This window comes from Triticum dicoccoides, chromosome 3A (genome assembly GCF_002162155.2).
Source record: "Triticum dicoccoides isolate Atlit2015 ecotype Zavitan chromosome 3A, WEW_v2.0, whole genome shotgun sequence".
In the NCBI taxonomy this organism is placed as follows: domain Eukaryota; kingdom Viridiplantae; phylum Streptophyta; class Magnoliopsida; order Poales; family Poaceae; genus Triticum; species Triticum dicoccoides.
In genome coordinates this window covers 156,841,725-156,859,731 of record NC_041384.1, presented here as the reverse complement: position 1 = coordinate 156,859,731, position 18,007 = coordinate 156,841,725, and positions in this window count along the sequence as shown.

The window sequence follows — 18,007 nt, the reverse complement described above, 5'->3', positions numbered from 1 at the left end:
TAATGTAGGTTCCGTGTTCACAACTAGTAATTCCCTTTTACCATTATACGCCTAACTGCATTACAGCCTAGAATTTATATATTTTAAATTGGGTCTATTTGCAGGTTACCACTTTGACTAGGGAGCAGGTCAGAACTAAAATGAGGAGCAGTTCTGTCTTAATTTATACAAGGTATCTAAGAAGTTTGTGAAATGAATTATCTTGCTAGAGCACATGAAACTATGGAAGTCTAAATATGTGTTTCATTTCCATTTCCAGGAAAATGGGAGAAGATCGTGAACCACATTTTGAACACACATTTGAACAAACAATCGAAAGGAATGTGTACTCTCATATGTCATCCGATAAATCTCCAAGTGAAGAAGGTATGGTCCCAAAAGGTTAAAATCCCCTATATAAAAATAGATGAAGATTTCTTTGATTACTATGTACCAAAATGCTCTGTTTGTGCATTTGTTTGTGTGCAGTATCAAATTAGTATGTACAAAATCTAAACTGTGTCAAATGTGGGCTTTCATGCATGTATTTGTTTAAAACAAGGGTCATTTCATTTTCTTGATGCATTTTGATCTACTTTCTTGTAGAAGCTTCCCCCAGTGACTCAAATGACAGCAAGTTATGTGACTCAAATGACAGCATGTTATGTAAGGGACGTACTGCAGGCGGTTTGTCTGTGCTTAGAAATCTGGAAAGTAAATACCTCATATTGCAAGATATGACAAAGGAAGAGGTCAGAAAGAAGATAAGTGATTTACTTGTGGATTGTACACGTGAGGAACACACATTCAATGTGCCAATAAAAACAGGAGCCACTTATGTTCATGAACTTCAGGCATACTGTGAACTTAAGTCAACAAAACCACCACGCTCCATTTCCTCCACCAGTAAATCAACCAGGACCAGGATGTCGGCGTTGAGAGTTTACGAGCTTCTCACTAGTATCTTAGAACACTTGGATGACGGCCCAGTGCAGATGACAGGGTTGAAGTATCAGCAGGGCCCACAGTTTGTAGCAAGAAAAAACCACGGCCTACAACCTCTATCCAATAAGACACAATGGTTCCGAGACATAGTGGATACAGTGTGTCGGATGCTCGGAGCAACAAGAGAATCATTGTATATCTTCCCTAGTCATAAGGGAAGGATAATGGGTCCTATTAAAATGAAAATAAAGGGCATTACCCATATTGATTGCACGGATGGTAAAGTTCATTTGATCCCAGCGGATTCTCATCTGATTGATGAAATTTGGGGACCCAAGGATCTCAAGTTTATATTGATAATAGAGAAAGAGCCGACAATGGAAAAGCTAAAAGCAAGGAAATTTGCTGAGGTGCACAAGTGCATAATTATGTGTGGAAAAGGACACTCAGATATGGCAACAAGAGGCCTTGCATACAAGTTATCGTTGCGCTTTCCTGTCCCAGTATATGGCTTTGCAGATCATAATCCAGGTGGGGCATTTATTATGCTTACCTACAAATATGGGTCCAGAGGAAGGTCTTATGATAATTTCGGAGTGACCGTTCCCCGCCTACAGTGGATTGGTATGCACACACATCAGTGTTATGGACTCAAGTTAGTAGGTCATACTAGGAATGCTCCAGAGGGTTCGACAGAATTAAATGAGGCCGACAAAACAAAACTGGAAAATTATTTAAATGACATGCCCCTTGGGTTCACATCAGTGCAAGATGATACGTCAGTGCAACAAATACTCAACAGTGGGTTTAGAATGGATATTGAACCAGTGTATCCATATGGGAAAGATCTTGTAGAACTCGTAACTTGTCTCATGCAACAACATAAGGGTAATGTTTTTCCCTTGGCAGTTATCATCCTTTCTGATATATGTTTATATATTCATTTTTTAAATGACCTGCACAAACTCATTTTTTATGCTCTTAACCTTCAATGTCATGTCCATAACCTTCAATGTCATGTCCATGTGGTTAAAGTTTACTTAAATTTCATGTTCATGGTAATTTTTATATTTTCCTTATTTACAGGTTCTCAATCAGCAGCAAATGGAGCTCCTACCGCGTGGCCATTAGGTTCGTTCCAACTTAACCACCCTAATACTATTATTTGAGAGGCAACTATAGAATGGCATTGCTCATGTTTTGTTTGTAATGATCTTTTCATCAAATTCGAGTGTAGCATTAACAAGTCCATCGAAGAGAAACCCCATTAGAAGAGAGCTTGCAGATTTCGACAAACGTAGATTTCAACTGGGTAAGAGAGTCGAGAGAGCGCATAAAACTAGAGTTCAAATGGGTAAGAAACTCAATCTGGGCCGCTTCAAATTTCTTTGTTCCCCCACAAAGTCCCCCCAAAAAGGAGAAGGCAGGCCCGGGGCAAACAGCCCAAGCAGGTATAATTGCTTTGTTGGGTTCCAAGCTACGTATTACTCTAGAATTGTCACTGCTAATGCCTGGCAATGCTTGTAATATGTTTATTGCAGTGAAAGCGAGGAACCCAGTAAGGGCTTGTTCGGTTGAGGTGGATTTGAAGGGGATTGAGGGGGAATTAATCCCCTGCAAGCCAAAATCCCTGCAAATCTCCTCCAATCCACCTGGGGTTGGGATTAACCGAACAAAGCCTAAGGGAGTCAAGACTGATGTGAGGCTCAACTACGAGAGGTACTAGCAGCACGGGTCCATAGAAAACCGGCCAGTAATCCATTCTGCTGATTCCCCAACAAAGAATTCCCTCGAAATAAGAAAAGGCAGCTCCGGGGCAAACATCCCAAGTAGGAACGGGTGCAGGTATAATTGGTTTGTTGGGTTCCAAGCTGTACATATTACTCTAGAATTGTCACTGCTAATGCCTGGCAATGCTTGCGATATGCTTATTGCAGTGAAAACAAGGAAGGGAGTAAGAGAGTCAAGCCCAAGCGCGATAAGGGTGACGAGCTCATGCCACGCCAGCAACACTTGCCCAAAAAAGCAGTCCCTCCCAAAAAGAAAAGGGAGCCCAGAGGCAAACAGCCCAAGTAGGATGGGTTGCAGGTATAATTTGGTTTGTTGGGTTCCAAGCTCCGTATTACTCTAGAATTGTCGTTGCCAATGCTTGATAATGCTTGTGATATTCTTATTGCAGAGGAAGAAAGAAGGCAAAGCACGAATGAGAAAAGGAGAGAACTGGTACACGCAATTCCAAAGTTTGTAGAACCTGATTTCTCTCATGTTGTGTTGGAACTCTATTGGTAAGCTATGCACATTGAATTATATTTTGGACTTGTATCTCGTTGCAACGAATCTATGCTTACTTAAGCCATGTGATGCATGGGCTTGGTGAAGTCTCTTACCTATATGATGTATGGGCTTCTTTGAATTGTATTTGGACCTTTTATTTCACTTTGACTGTTGTGCACTTGCTTTGGAACTCGGCCTACATATCATGGTTATGGTGAAAAGTAAAATACAGTTCCACTTAATATCTATCATAAAAGAAAAGAAGAGTTCTGCTGATACATTTTGTTCATTTACTAAAAAACGGTGCATTCTCGCCATGCTCTGTGCCACGCTGTGATGCATTGTTTCTTAGTTCAGATTTGTTGTTTCTGAACTCTGGATACGACTCCTAGGACATGTCCTACAGTGCATCAGCTACATTTACAGTCCCTGGTTCTGCCTTCCTTGGCCCATCTTAGGACTTGTCCGGAGCACCCCCAGTTGCGATCTAGATCTCTTTACTACTTGTGCTAAAGTTCCATGTGTGTGGCTATGCCTGTGACGAGCATATATAGGACTTTTCCGTAGCTCCCCCAGACGCGTTCATTGTGTTCCCATTTTTATTGTTCATTGTCTTCCGTTGGCACATTTTAGAACTTGTCCTGGCCGTGGTCTGTGGGCAGCTGCGTTGTATCATTCTCTGCTGTGGGCATTCCCCCTTAACTTAGGCTTGTCCAACTGTTCTCTATATTCAACCCCCTCCGTCTCATAATGTACGACATTTTTTGACACTAGTGTAGTGTCAAAAAAACGTCTTACATTCTGAGGTGGACAAATGCTCAATATAAAAGTTATGCATCTCATTGAGAAGAACAAATTTGATTATTTTTTTACCATATCAAACCAAGGTCATGGGCAACTTCTAGACTAGTGGAAAAAACCTAACACAATTTACCTAGGAAGCGGTGGAAAAAATATCACCTGGCCTCACACCAGACAAGTCCGGTGCAGTGCCTGAACAAAATGATGTTGGCTGACCCTTAGACATGACATATCCTAGGTAGTGCCTGAAGAAAATGATATCGCGTGACCTAAGTCAGGACATCTCCTGGGTCATACTTACATACTCCCTCCGTTCCTAAATACAAGTTTTTGTAGAGATTCCATTATGGATCATATACAGATGTATAAAGATGTATTTTAGAGTATAGATTCACCCATTTTGCTCTGTATGTAGTTCATAGTAAAATCTTTACAAAGACTTATATTTAGGAACGGGCGGAGTATATCTCTGTTGACAACAGCTTTCGTCTTGCACAAAAACGTGATCGAGATGATCTTAAATGAATAACTGAGCAACATGAAAGTTGTGCGCCTCGTCAAAGCAAATAGTTGTGCGCCTCATACTTCGATGTCATGTATAGCCTGCGAGGCCAGAACGAGTTAGCGCTCCTTTTTGTGCAATTATTTGTCTTGCACAAAATCGTCATCAAGATTGATCTTAAAAGTACTGGATACAATATGTGATGGTAATTAGCACACTTAAGAATTTTTTTAGAACAACTCACTTTAACCAGACAGAAGGAGGTTTGAAGTTTTAGAAAATGCTAAGCTTCTTACTTACTCATCTCAAGGATATTTGTCAATAATAGTAAATCAACATGATCAATTTTAACAATTTATACTCATGGATCTTTCTTCAACATATTATCTTTACTTTACAAAATAGGTTGGCTCAAGGAAATCTGAGTCAACATAAGGGATTGCCGTGCGCTTTTTTTGTTGGGTGCTGAAATACTTGGTGACTTGAAACCTTATTTTCAATTCCTCTTATGATGGTGCCCATTTCTTTATTATTATGGTTGTTTTCACAATCACAAGTTCGTGAAAACTTCAATTCCATGTCACCAAAAATTTAAACAATTTAATTGGCAACTTTGTGACCCACACCGATGGTAGTTTACTTTGAGTGTCGGAGCTTCAACAAAATTGAGCGGGGGCTAAACAGTCTTTGAGAGAGTTAAGGGGGTTAATTTAGCATATTATGTCAATTTTAGCATATATATAGTGGTTAGTATTAACTGTTATGTGAAGAAGATTAAAATAGCTGGGGAGGTGGGGGGCATCTTGTCGCATACTATAGAGTTTTTCTTCCATTAGGAAGAGTTTAAGCCGTCATGGTATGGCGAGTTGGCGGCCGAGGAAGACTCGGCATGAAGGCCAGCCGCCCAGTGGTATGGAACATAGTGGTAATAGTACGCACCCCGCTCCGAAACAAAGAAAAAGGTGGCCCGGATTCTGAACACATTGCGTAATATTACTCTGAAGAATGGAGAGGAGCTCCGCGCGGGGGGGTGACTCATGTTGGCCTTAACTAAGCCCCGCCTCTGTATGAAAGTATAGTGGACACTTATGGGAGTGACTAGATTTAAGGAGGTTGGATGCACAAGCAAAACTCACGTAGTACAGGGCCATTGGCTAGCAAAGATAAAAAATATGTTGGAGGATTCATAATCATTAAATGTTGAAGATAGTATACTTGCATTTGATTATTTCTCTACTTTGTACTAAGTTTCATGATTGCTAAAGTGACCAATGTGTGTTTGTTAATTCTCAATAGCTTTTAACCATTAAAACTTCCACATGTAAAGTCATGACCTCCAATTAGATAATTCTGTGAAATTAAACTGCGGCGTTAGAATATATAATAATAAAAGCAAAAGGACAATAGCATGTCATTTCTTAACTATATAACCTCGCACCAACGGATACATTGATGGATCACTCCGAAGGAGCAGATAACACACTTTTAATCCTAATTGTTTAACCAAGAATTAAAGAAGCTAAGCTGGCCTTGTTTCTGAGAGTATCGAGGCTTAATCAAGCCTTTGTGGCATCTTGACACGTGTGCATTTGTTCTTCTCTTTTTGACTATTTTTACTACTTTCTAAGATTTACACGTGTGAGTATACCTGGCCATGGCAGCCCGGCCCGGATGACTCGACCCGACCTTGCCCACGGGCCGGGTCTGGGCCTAATTTTGAGCCTGATGATCGAACTAGGCCGGGCTTGGGACTGTCATATTTACAATTTAAGGAAGAGACCTGGCCCAAGGCCCGACATGCTTTTTGACTGATGGGCCAGGCTTGGGCCTAATTTTAGGCCCAATGGTTGGGTCGGGCTCGGGCCTAGGTTTTCTGTGTCGGGCTTTGGTAGGTCCGGCCCGACGGATGGCCAGGTATAGATGTGAGATTAGTTAGATCCACGTAAATAAAATACGTGGTGATTTTTCATCATGCCACCGCCTTTTGAGATGGTAACGTTTTGGATGTGGTCGCCTCTTCTTCTCTTTTTTTTCTTAGCGAAGTATCGAGTGAAAATAGTATTAAGTGAAAATCTGGAAATTCCATCATGGTCCATCCGATATACACTAATGAACGGCACCGTTCAAAGGTGGGATCTCTAACTATCCACTTAGCGATAACCCCTGTTCCCCGGCCGTCCCATGGGGCCGCTGCCACGGGGAACGCCACGGCGGTTTCGAGCCTTCTTGCGGCTGCGAGGCACGAGGCGGGGCGGACACAACGAAGCCAGCACGCACCGCGTCAGGGCTTTCATCGGCAGGGAGGGCTCCCAAGGACCTAAGGCGGGGACGCTACCCCGGCGTAAGGCAAGGATATCTGTGACGTCCGCCCCGGCAACTTCACCGACAACGCAGACCGTGTATCGGAGGAGTGGGACTGCGTAGGTGAGACGCACGCGACAGACCAGCCACAGCGGTGAAGTCAAGCGGCCTGGTGTTTCCAGTGCATCCGAGCTGCTGCGCCACGATGACAGTGATCGACGGGTGTGACCTGTAGGGTAGCCGCGTCCATCACACAATAGACTCAAGCGGCCACCCTGTCATCGTGGCGCAGATGCGTCAACCTCGAGTGGCAACACGCGGAAGCAGGCTGCCCCCATGCTATGCTTCACTGCATGATCAGGCTCGCTACATTAGTTGCATTTCTGGACAGCCATCGCAGCCTTCAACAACTCACATGTGTACAACACTGTGATCATCTTCTTTGCAATACGAGCAGATATCTGTTTTCTTCTTTAGTCCAGGTTTCCTTTTGGGCTTGGTTTCTTTCTTCTCGTCTGTTTTTGCCTTCTTCTTTTGAGCATCTTCTCGTTGCTCAAGTAAAGTCTTTCTTCTTTTAGACTTCTCCGTCGGTCGCCCTTTCTTCGGCACACGTGGTGGGTTTTGAAGCATGGGTACCTCCCCGGTATCGTGTGATACGCGTGTGGTAGCTGCTTGTTGCTGCTGCGTGGGGCAATCTGGTTGCTTCTTTCTTGGATGATTTGGTTGTCGTTTCTTTGGTTCAAGTGGTGTTTGTTGCTACTGCATTTGGGGATGTTTTTGTTGATGAGTTGCCCCCCTTTGATGCATTGTTGTTTGCTGCCTTCCCCCCTATGTTGTGCTCTCATGTTGATCTGGTTGCTGCTATTGCGCTTCCCGCAGCTCTGGTAGTTCCCCTCTCCTTGCTGCAAGTATACTGGGCTCAAGCGCATGAGCTGCATCATTTAGTATTTTATAGGCAACATCATTGCTACAAGCTTGGAAGGCCAACCATGTGAATTTTCTGCACAACGAGTTGTACTTGAGTGTATTGTTCGAAGGGAGCCCGAAATCGAGAAGATGGCCGCTACTGTTGGGAAACGTAGTAGTTTCAAAAAAATTCCTACGCACACGCAAGATCATGGTGATGCATAGCAACGAGAGGGGAGAGTGTTGTCTACGTACCCTCGTAGACCGACAGCGGAAGCGTTATGACAACGCGGTTGATGTAGTCGTACGTCTTCACGGCCCGACCGATCAAGCACCGAAACTACGGCACCTCCGAGTTCTAGCACACGTTCAGCTCGATGACGATCCCCGGACTCCGATCCAGCAAAGTGTCGGGGAAGAGTTCCATCAGCACGACGGTGTGGTGACGATCTTGATGTTCTACTGTCGCAGGGCTTCGCCTAAGCACCGCTACAATATTATCGAGGATTATGGTGGAGGGGGGCACCGCACACGGCTAAGACAACGATCACGAATATCAACTTGTGTGTCTAGAGGTGCCCCCTGCCCCTGTATATAAAGGAACAAGGGGGGAGGAGGCCGGCCCTAGGAGGGGCGCGCCAGGGGAGTAGGATTCCTACTCCTAGTTGGAGTAGGTTTCCTCCTTTCCTAGTCCAACTAGGAGAAGGGGGAAAGGGAGGGAAGAGGGGAAGGAAGGGAGAGAGGGGCCGCGCCCCAAACCCCTTGTCCAATTCGGACTGGGCTTGGGAGGGGCGCGCGCCACCTCCTGGTCCTTCCCACTAAGGCCCATTAAGGCCCATTGCTTCTTCCTCGTATTCCCGTAACTCCCCGGTACCTCCGAAAATACCCGAATCACTCGGAACCTTTCCGATGTCCGAATATAGTCGTCCAATATATCGATCTTTACCTCTCGACCATTTCGAGACTCCTCGTCATGTCCCCGATCTCATCCGGGACTCCTAACTCCTTCGGTACATCAAAACTTATAAACTCATAATATAACTATTATCGAAACCTTAAGCGTGCGGACCCTACGGGTTCGAGAACAATGTAGACATGACCGAGACATGTCTCCGATCAATAACCAATAGCGGAACCTGGATGCTCATATTGGCTCCCACATATTCTACGAAGATCTTTATCGGTCAGACCACATAACAACATACATTGTTCCCTTTGTCATCGGTATGTTACTTGCCCGAGATTCGATCGTCGGTATCTCAATACCTAGTTCAATCTCGTTACCGGCAAGTCTCTTTACTCGTTTCGAAATACATCATCTCGCAACAAACTCATTAGTTGCAATGCTTGCAAGGCTTATGTGATGTGCATTACCGAGAGGGCCCAGAGATACCTCTCCGACAATCGGAGTGACAAATCCTAATCTCGAAATACGCCAACCCAACATGTACCTTTGGAGACACCTGTAGAGCTCCTTTATAATCACCCAGTTACGTTGTGACGTTTGGTAGCACACAAAGTGTTCCTCTGGCAAATGGGAGTTGCATAATCTCATAGTCATAGGAACATGTATAAGTCATGAAGAAAGCAATAGCAACATACTAAACGATCGGGTGCTAAGCTAATGGAATGGGTCATGTCAATCACATCATTCTTCTAATGATGTGATCCCGTTAATCAAATAACAACTCTTTTGTTCATGGTTAGGAAACATAACCATCTTCGATTAACGAGCTAGTCAAGTAGAGGCATACTGGTGACACTCTGTTTGTCTATGTATTCACACATGTATTATGTTTCCGGTTAATACAATTCTAGCATGAATAATAAACATTTATCATGATATAAGGAAATAAATAATAACTTTATTATTGCCTCTAGGGCATATTTCCTTCAGTCTTCCACTTGCACTAGAGTCAATAATCTAGTTCACATCGCCATGTGATTCAACACTAATAGTTCACATCACCATGTGATTAACAGCCATAGTTCACATTGTCATGTGACCTATACCCAAAGGGTTTACTAGAGTCAGTAATCTAGTTCACATCGTTTATGTGATTAACACCCAAAGAGTACTAAGGTGTGATCATGTTTTGCTTGTGAGATAATTTTAGTCAACGGGTCTGTCACATACAGATCCGTAAGTATTTTGCGAATTCTATGTCTACAATGCTCTGCACAGAGCTACTCTAGCTAATTGCTCCCACTTTCAATATGTATCTAGATCGAGACTTAGAGTCATCTAGATCTGTGTCAAAACTTGCATCGACGTAACTTTTTGCGACGAACCTTTTTGTCACCTCCATAATTGAGAAATATTTCCTTATTCCACTAAGGATAATTTTGACCGCTGTCCGGTGATCTACTCTTAGATCACTATTGTACTCCCTTGCTTAACACAGTGTAGGGTATACAATAGATCTGGTACACAGCATGGCATACTTTATAGAATCTATGGCTGAGGCATAGGGAATGACTTTCATTCTCTTTCTATCTTCTGCCGTGGTCGGGCTTTGAGTCTTACTCAATTTCACACCTTGTAACACAGCCAAGAACTCTTTCTTTGACTGTTCCAATTTTTGAACTACTTCAAAATATTGTCAAGGTATGTACTCATTGAAAAAAAACTTATCAAGCGTCTTGATCTATCTCTATAGATCTTGATGCTTAATATGTAAGCAGCTTCACTGAGGTCTTTCTTTGAAAAACTTCTTTCAAAACACTCCTTTATGCTTTGCAGAATAATTCTACATTATTTCCGATCAACAATATGTCATTCACATATACTTATCAGAAATGTTGTAGTGCTCCCACTCACTTTCTTGTAAATACAGGCTTCACCGCAAGTTTGTATAAAACTATATGCTTTGATCATCTCATCAAAGCGCATATTCCAACTTCGAGATGCTTGCACCAATCCATAGATGGATCACTGGAGCTTGCACATTTTGTTAGCACTTAGGATTGACAAAACCTTCTGGTTGTATCATATACAACTCTTCTTTACTAAATCCATTAAGGAATGCAGTTTTGTTTATCCATTTGTCAGATTTCATAAAATGCGGCAATTGCTAACATGATTCGGACAGACTTAAGCATAGATACGAGTGAGAAACTCTCATCGTAGTCAACACCTTGAACTTGTCGAAAACCTTTTTTGCGACAATTCTAGCTTTGTAGATAGTAACACTACTATCAGCGTCCGTCTTCCTCTTGAAGATCCATTTAATCTCAATGGCTCGCTGATCATTGGGCAAGTCAATCAAAGTCCATACTTTGTTCTCATACATGGATCTAATCTCAGATTTCATGGCCTCAAGCCATTTCACGGAATCTGGGCTCATCATCGCATCCTCATAGTTTGTAGGCTCGTCATGGTCAAGTAACATGACCTCCAGAACTGGATTACCGTACCACTCTGGTGCGGATCTCACTCTGGTTTTACCTACGAGGTTCGGTAGTAACTTGATCTGAAGTTACATGATCATCATCATTAGCTTCCTCACTAATCGGTCTAGTAGTCACAGGAACATATTTCTGTGATGAACTACTTTCCAATAAGGGAGCAGGTACAGTTAGCTCATCAAGTTCTACTTTCCTCCCACTCACTTCTTTCGAGAGAAACTCCTTCTCTAGAAAGGATCCATTCTCAGCAATGAATAACTTGCCTTCGGATTTGTGATAGAAGGTGTACCCAACAGTCTCCTTTGGGTATCCTATGAAGACATATTTCTCTGATTTGGGTTTGAGCTTATCAGGATGAAACTTTTTCATATAAGCATCACAACCCCAAACTTTAAGAAACGACAACATTGGTTTCTTGCCAAAACACAGTTCAGATTGTGTCGTCTCAACGGACTTAGATGGTGACTCAGATGGTGCCCTTTTAAACGTGAATGCAGCTGTCTTTAATGCATAACCCCAAAACGATGTTGGTAAATCTGTAAGAAACATCATAGATTGCACTATATCCAATAAAGTACGGTTATGACGTTCGGACACACCATTATGTTGTGGTGTTCTAGGTGGCATGAATTTGTGAAACTATTCCACATAGTTTTAATTGAAGACCAAACTCGTAACTCAAATATTTGTCTTTGCGATCAGATCGTAGAAACCATATTTTTCTTTTTACGATGATTTTCCACTTCACTCTGAAATTCTTTGAACTTTTCAAATGTTTCAGACTTATGTTTCATCAAGTAGATATACCCATATCTGCTCAAATTATATGTGAAGGTCAGAAAATAACGATACCCGCCACGAGCTTCAACACTCATCGGATCGCATACATCAGTATGTATTATTTCCAATAAGTCAGTTGCTCGCTCCATTGTTCCGGAGAATGGAGTCTTTAGTCATCTTGCCCATAAGGCATGGTTCGCAAGCATCAAGTGATTCATAATCAAGTGATTCCAAAATCCCATCAGCATGGAGTTTTTTCATGCGCTTTACACCAATATGACCTAAACGGTAGTGCCACAAATAAGTTGCACTATCATTATTAACTTCGCATCTTTTGGTTTCAATATTATGAATATGTGTATCACTACGATCGAGATCCAATGAACTATTTTCATTGAGTGTGTAACCATATAAGGTTTTATTCATGTAAATAGAACAACAATTTATTCTCTTACTTAAATGAATAATTGTATTACAATAAACATGATCAAATCATATTCATGCTCAACGCAAACACCAAATAACACTTATTTAGGTTCAACATTAATCCCGAAAGTATAGGGAGTGTGCGATGATGATCATATCAATCTTGGAACCATTTCTAACACACATCGTCACTTCACCCTTAACTAGTCTCTGTTTATTCTGCAACTCCCATTTCGAGTTACTAATATTAGCAACTGAACTAGTATCAAATACTGAGGGGTTGCTATAAACACTAGTAAAGTACACATCAATAACATGTATATCAAATATACTTATGTTCACTTTGCCATCCTTCTTATCCGCCAATCACTTGGGGTAGTTCCGCTTCCAGTGACCAGTCCCTTTGCAGTAGAAGCACTTAGTCTCAGGCTTAGGACCAGACTTGGGCTTCTTCACTTGAGCAGCAACTTGCTTGTTGTTCTTCTTGAAGTTCCCCTTCTTCCCTCTGCCCTTTTCTTGAAACTAGTGGTCTTGCCTACCATCAACACTTGATGTTTTTCTCGATTTCTACCTTCGTCAATTTCAGCATTACGAAGAGCATGAGAATCGTTTCCGTTATCCCTTGCATATCATAGTTCATCACAAAGTTCTACTAACTTGGTGATGGTAACTAGAGAATTTTGTCAATCACTATTTTATCTGGAAGATTAACTCCCACTTGATTCAAGCAATTGTAGTACCCAGACAATCTGAGCACATGCTCACTAGTTGAGCGATTCTCCTCAATCTTTTAGCTATAGAACATGTTGGAGACTTCATATCTCTCAACTCGGGTATTTGCTTGAAATATTAATTTCAACTCCTGGAACATCTCATATGGTCCATGACGTTCAAAAACGTCTTTGAAATCCCGATTCTAAGCTGTTAAGCATGGTGCACTAAACTATCAAGTGGTCATCATATTGAGCTAGCCAAACGTTCATAACGTCTGCATCTGCTCCTGCAATAGGTTTGTCACCTAGCGGTGCATCAAGGACATAATTCTTCTGTGCAGCAATGAGGATAAACCTCAGATCACGGATCCAATCCGCATCATTGCTACTAACATCTTTCAACACAATTTTCTCTAGGAACATATCAAAATAAACATATGAAAGCAACAACGCGAGCTATTGATCTACAACATAGATATGCTAACACTACCAGGACTAAGTTCATGATAAATTAAAGTTCAATTAATCATATTACTTAAGAACTCCCACTTAGATAGACATCCCTCTAATCCTCTAAGTGATCACGTGATCCAAATCAACTAAATCATGTCCGATCATCACGTGAGATGGAGTAGTTTCATTGGTGAACATCACTATGTTGATCATATCTACTATATGATTCATGCTCGACCTTTCGGTCTCCGTGTTCCGAGGCCATATCTGTATATGCTTGGCTCGTCAAGTATAACCTGAGTATTCCGCGTGTGCAACTTTTTTGCACCCGTTGTATTTGAACGTAGAGCCTATCACACCCAATCATCACGTGGTGTCTCGGCACGAAGAACTTTCGCAACGGTGCATACTCAGGGAGAACACTTCTTGATAATTAGTGAGAGATCATCTTAAAATGCTACCATCAAACTAAGCAAAATAAGATGTATAAAAAGATAAACATCATATGCAATCAAAATATGTGACATGATATGGCCATCATCATCTTGCGCCTTTGATCTCCATCTCCAAAGTACTGTCATGATCTCTATTGTCACCGGCATGACACCATGATCTCCATCATCTTGATATATATCAATGTGTCGTCACATGGTTGTCTCACCAACAATTGCTCTTGCAACTATTGCTATCGCATAGCGATAAAGTAAAGCAATTATTTGGCGCTTGCATCTTATGCAATAGAGAGATAACCATAAGGCTTTTGCCAGTTGCTGATAACTTCAAAAAACACGATCATCTCATACAACAACTTATATCTCATCACGTCTTGACCATATCACAGCACAACATGCCCTGCAAAAACAAGTTAGACGTCCTCTACTTTGTTGTTGCAAGTTTTACATGGCTGCTACGGGCTTAAGCAAGAACCAATCTTACCTACGCATCAAAAACCACAACGATAGTTTGTCAAGTTGGTGTTGTTTTAACCTTCACAAGGACCGGGCGTAGCCACACTCGGTTCAACTAAAGTTGGAGAAACTGACACCCGCCAGCCACCTGTGTGCAAAGCACGTCGGTAGAACCAGTCTCGCGTAAGCGTATGCGTAATGTCGGTCCGGACCGCTTCACCCAACAATACCGTCGAACCAAAGTATGATATGCTGGTAAGCAGTATGACTTATATCGCCCACAACTCACTTGTGTTCTACTCGTGCACAACATCAACACATAAAACATAGGCTCGGATGCCACTGTTGGGAAACGTAGTAATTTCAAAAAAAATCCTACGCACACGCAAGATCATGGTGATGCATAGCAACGAGAGGGGAGAGTGTTGTCTACGTACCCTCGTAGACCGACAGTGGAAGCGTTATGACAACGCGGTTGATGTGGTCGTACATCTTCACGGCCCGACCGATCAAGCACCTAAACTACGGCACCTCCGAGTTCTAGCACACGTTTAGCTCGATGACGATCCCCGGACTCCGATCCACCAAAGTGTTGGGGAAGAGTTCCATTAGCACGACAGCGTGGTGACGATCTTGATGTTCTACTGTCGCAGGGCTTCGCCTAAGCACCGCTACAATATTATCGAGGATTATGGTGGAGGGGGGCACCGCACACGGCTAAGAGAACGATCACGAATATCAACTTGTGTGTCTAGAGGTGCCCCCCTGCCCTTGTATATAAAGGAACAAGGGGGGAGGAGGCCGGCCCTAGGAGGGGCGCGCCAGGGGAGTAGGATTCCTACTCCTAGTTGGAGTAGGTTTCCTCCTTTCCTAGTCCAACTAGGAGAAGGGGAAAGGGGGGAAGAGGGGAAGGAAGGGAGAGAGGGGCCGCGCCCCAAACCCCTTGTCCAATTCGGACTGGGCTTGGGAGGGGCGCGCGCCACCTCCTGGTCCTTCCCACTAAGGCCCATTAAGGCCCATTGCTTCTTCCTCGTATTCCCGTAACTCCTCGGTACCTCCGAAAATACCCGAATCACTCAGAACCTTTCCGATGTCCGAATATAGTCGTCCAATATATCAATCTTTACGTCTCGACCATTTCGAGACTCCTCGTCATGTCCCTGATCTCATCCGGGACTCCGAACTCCTTCGGTACATCAAAACTTATAAACTCATAATATAACTATTATCGAAACCTTAAGCGTGCGGACCCTACGGGTTCGAGAACAATGTAGACATGACCGAGACATGTCTCCGATCAATAACCAATAGCGGAATCTGGATGCTCATATTGGCTCCCACATATTCTACAAAGATCTTTATCGGTCAGACAGCATAACAACATACGTTGTTCCCTTTGTCATCGGTATGTTACTTGCCCGAGATTCGATCGTCGGTATCTCAATACCTAGTTCAATCTCGTTACCGGCAAGTCTCTTTACTCGTTCCGTAATACATCATCTCGCAACTAACTCATTAGTTGCAATGCTTGCAAGGCTTATGTGATGTGCATTACCGAGAGGGCCCAGAGATACCTCTCCGACAATCGGAGTGACAAATCCTAATCTCGAAATACGCCAATCCAACATGTACCTTTGGAGACACCTGTAGAGCTACTTTATAATCACTCAGTTACGTTGTGAAGTTTGGTAGCACATAAAGTGTTCCTCCAGCAAACGGGAGTTGCATAATCTCATAGTCATAGGAACATGTATAAGTCATGAAGAAAGCAATAGCAACATACTAAACGATCGGGTGCTAAGCTAATGGAATGGGTCATGTCAATCACATCATTCTTCTAATGATGTGATCCCGTTAATCAAATAACAACTCTTTTGTTCATGGTTAGGAAACATAACCATCTTCGATTAACGAGCTAGTCAAGTAGAGGCATACTAGTGACACTCTGTTTGTCTATGTATTCACACATGTATTATGTTTCCGGTTAATTCAATTCTAGCATGAATAATAAACATTTATCATGATATAAGGAAATAAATAATAACTTTATTATTGCCTCTAGGGCATATTTCCTTCAGCTACCACCTGTTGGTATTGTTGCTTGTTTTGACCACCTTTCTAGCAAGTAGCGCTGCGGTATAGCTTGGACATTGAGGTGGACCATTACTCTAATGATGTGTGCACATATGATTCCATGCATCTCAAAACAATTGCAGTTGCACTCAAATGTCTCTTCTGCCAGCACAACATTCACTGTAAATATCTTGGGGTCTTCATAGTAATTTGAAAAGAGCTCAAATCTCATGCTTCCAATGTCAAGAGAAGGAACTGGTTCATCACAAACCCTGTGGAGGCAGTCACTTCTGCTTGAAACTTGCCAAACACGTTGCGGGTGTAGAAACCAACTGCCTGACGCTCAATTCTGTACCGTAAGTAAAGCGGGGTTGTGGTTGCTGCGCCAATGAAAGCTTGATTGTCCTCACAGTCTAGCATAGTCTCTTGCAGCACCTCATACTACTGCACAAACCTCCACACTGAGTCCTGAGGATTAACAAATGTCTTGAAGTAGGAGTTTAGTCCCTCAGACCTCCTGATGTCTACTACACAACCTTCTTCTTGTAGACGTTGTTGGGTCTCCAAGTGTAGAGGTTTGTAGGACAGTACCAAATTTCCCTCAAGTGGATGACCTAAGGTTTATCAATCCGTAGGAGGCGTAGGATGAAGATGGTCTCTCTCAAGCAACCCTGCAACCAAAAAACAAAGAGTCTCTTGTGTCCCCAACACACCCAATACAATGGTAAATTGTATAGGTGCACTAGTTCGGTGAAGAGATGGTGATACAAATGGTATATGGATGGTAGATAAAGGTTTTTGAAATCTGAAAGTATAAAAATAGCAAGGTAACTAATGATAAAAGTGAGCACAAACGGTATTGCAATGCGTTTAAACAAGGCCTAGGGTTCATACTTTCACTAGTGCAAGTTCTCTCAACAATAATAACATAATTGGATCATATAACTGTCCCTCAACATGCAACAAAGAGTCACTCCAAAGTCACTAATAGCAGAGAACAAATGAAGAGATTATGGTAGGGTATGAAACCACCTCAAAGTTATCATTTCTGATCGATCTATTCAAGAGTCCGTAGTAAAATAACATGAAGCTATTCTTTCCGTTCAATCTATCATAGAGTTCGTACTAGAATAACACCTTAAGACACAAATCAACCAAAACCCTAATGTCACCTAGATACTCCATTGTCACCTCAAGTATCCGTGGGTATGATTATATGATATGCATCACACAATCTCGGATTCATCTATTCAAACCAACACAAAGTACTTCAAAGAGTGCCCCAAAGTTTCTACCGGAGAGTCAAGAGGAAAACGTGTGCCAACCCCTATGCATAGGTTCATGGGCGGAACCCGTAAGTTGATCACCAAAACATACATCAAGTGGATCAATAGAATACCCCATTGTCACCACGGGTATCCCACGCAAGACATACATCAAGTGTTCTCAAATCCTTAAAGACTCAATCCGATGTGATAACTTCAAAGGGAAAACTCAATCCATTACAAGAGATTAGAGGGGGAGAAACATCATAAGAT